Source organism: Carya illinoinensis, chromosome 6, assembly GCF_018687715.1.
Source record: "Carya illinoinensis cultivar Pawnee chromosome 6, C.illinoinensisPawnee_v1, whole genome shotgun sequence".
Classification (NCBI taxonomy): domain Eukaryota; kingdom Viridiplantae; phylum Streptophyta; class Magnoliopsida; order Fagales; family Juglandaceae; genus Carya; species Carya illinoinensis.
This window is the reverse complement of record NC_056757.1, coordinates 5,237,810-5,240,168: the sequence shown is the minus strand read 5'-3', so window position 1 is coordinate 5,240,168 and position 2,359 is coordinate 5,237,810. Positions and strand designations below refer to the sequence as shown.

General features: G+C 38.3%; 1 non-coding gene across 1 annotated transcript; it reads left to right on the top strand.

Annotated features, from left to right (window-relative positions):
* The first annotated feature begins 1,839 nt into the window (after positions 1-1,839).
* On the top strand, positions 1,840-1,946 carry LOC122314535. The gene has a single exon (XR_006243756.1). It is a non-coding gene; the product is annotated as a small nucleolar RNA R71 (small nucleolar RNA).
* The last annotated feature ends 413 nt before the right edge of the window (positions 1,947-2,359 follow it).

Here is a 2,359-nt window from a genome sequence, read left to right as displayed (position 1 = left end):
TTTTCAGATTAAGCCTTTGGTACCACCGGCTCTAGCTTCCCCATTTCATTACTAAGTGATGTAACCTGCTGCAATGCTCCCAAAGCAAAAACATAGTGGAGAAATTCTTCACTAACAAAAGGCAAGTCAGATTCACAAACAACAGAATTATTAAAATCAAAAGTATGAGATGAAGTGGTGATACGGCGTTCTAGGTGATTGGATGACATATCTTCTTGAAAAGCCTTTTCTACACATTGCTTAATAACATCTACCAGAAAGTAAGTACTTGGATCTTCTGAAAATTTCATAGCTTGGTAGATATTGAACATAACTTCTTCCTTATTAACTCTCAATGTTAATTCACCCTTTTGAACATCAATCAAAGCTCTTCCCGTGCCCAAGAATGGTCGGTCAAGAATTAGAGGAACTTCTTCATCTTCTTCCATGTTTAACACCACAAAATCAGCAGGAAAAATAAATTTATCCACCTTTACCAATACGTCTTATATGATTCCACGTGGATACTTGATGGACCGATCCGCTAGTTGCAAAGAAATTGTTGTATGCTTCATCTCTCCAAATCCTAATTTCCTGCATATAGAAAGTGGCATAAGATTAATACTAGCACCAAGATCACATAAAACCGTATCAAAAAATGAATTCCCAATAGTGCAAGGCAAAGTGAAACTCCCCGAATCTTTTAATTTTTGAGGCAATTTCTTTTGAAGAATGGCACTGCATTCTTCAGAAAGTTTCACTGTTTCAAACTCCTCTAACCTTCTCTTCTTGGAAATTATATCTTTTAGAAATTTGACATAATTTGGCATTTGTTCCAAGGCATCTGCAAAAGGAATATTTATGTGAATTTTCTTAAAAATATCCAAAAACTTAGAAAATTGCTTATCTAATTTTTGCTTTTGAAAACGCTGAGGGTAAGGAAGTGGAGGAGCGAGAATATGAGGATTGTCAGGAAATGAAATTGCTGGAAGCATATCGGTTTTATTGACAATCTCTTCTTCTTCTACTTGATCCTTACTTTGGCCATTGTTCGCAGCGGTAGGGGTGGACTTGCTCTCCTTTAATGGTGACCTCTCAATTTCTTTTCCATTCCTAAGTGTGATGGTCTTGCATTATTCCTTTGGATTAACTTCAGTATTAATAGGAAAAGCTCCTCTTTGTTGGGCATTAATGGTAGTGGCTAGTTGCCCAATTTGCACTTCAAGATTCTTCATAGTGGCTCACATATTGCTACAATGAGTCTTAATGTTATCCAACCGTGAATCAGTGTTTTTAAATCTTGCATTGGTCTCCTGTACAAAGGAAATCATGGCATCCTCAAGTGACATCTTCTTCTTACTTGGTTGGCTATCAAATCCTGGAGGAGGTTGAGGTTGCAACACATTCTTCGTATTTCCATATGAAAAATTCTCATGATTTCTAAGCCCTGAATGATAGTAATTTGACATAGGATTACCACGATAGTTGTAGTTCCGATTGTTGACATATTGAACTTGTTCTTGATTCGCTTCATTATTTGGAACTGTTATACTTGTAGATGCAACATATTCTGTACTTTGTGGTATCCTTTGTGTTGTCAAGGCTGAAATCTGATGAGATAGAGTAGCTACTTGAGTTGAAAGGGCTGCTATCGGCTCCAAGTCATGAATTCCAGCAACCTTCTTAGTCAAAGTCCTCTCAGTTGGCCATTGATAGTTGTTTGAGACCATTTCTTCCAAAAGGGCAGTAGCACCCTTAGCTGTCTTCAACATCAAAGTTCCAACAGAAGCAGCATCAACTATAGTTCGAGTTTGCCCATTTAACCCATTATAGAACATCTGAACTTGCAACCAATCTGGCAATCCATGTTGTGGGCAACGTCGAATCAAGTCTTTATACCTCTCCCACGTTTCATAGAGTGACTCAAAATCATTTTGCTTGAACTGGCCAATCTCACTCCTGAGTTGGGCTATTTTTACAGGAGGAAAGAATTTAGCAAGAAACCTCTCAGCCATGTCTTGCTAAGTAATGATGCTTCTCAGTTGTAGAGATTGTAGCCAACCTCTACCCTTGTCCCTCAAAGAAAAAGGAAATAATTTTAGTCTAATGGTGTCTTCAGTAACACTATTGATCTTCACAGTGTCGTAAATCTCCAAGAACATTGCCAAATGAATATTGGGATCATCCAGTGGTAATCCGCTGAATTGAGCCTGCTGCACCATGCTAATTAAAGCTGGTTTGAGCTCAAAGTTGTTGGCATTAATTGTCTGGCGCATTATGCTCGAGTAATTTCCATTCACAACTGGTCGTACATAGTCCTTCAAGGTGCGTGGTAGTGCCTCACGTTCTTCTTCAGCCATGACTAGTATCTTATTTCTTC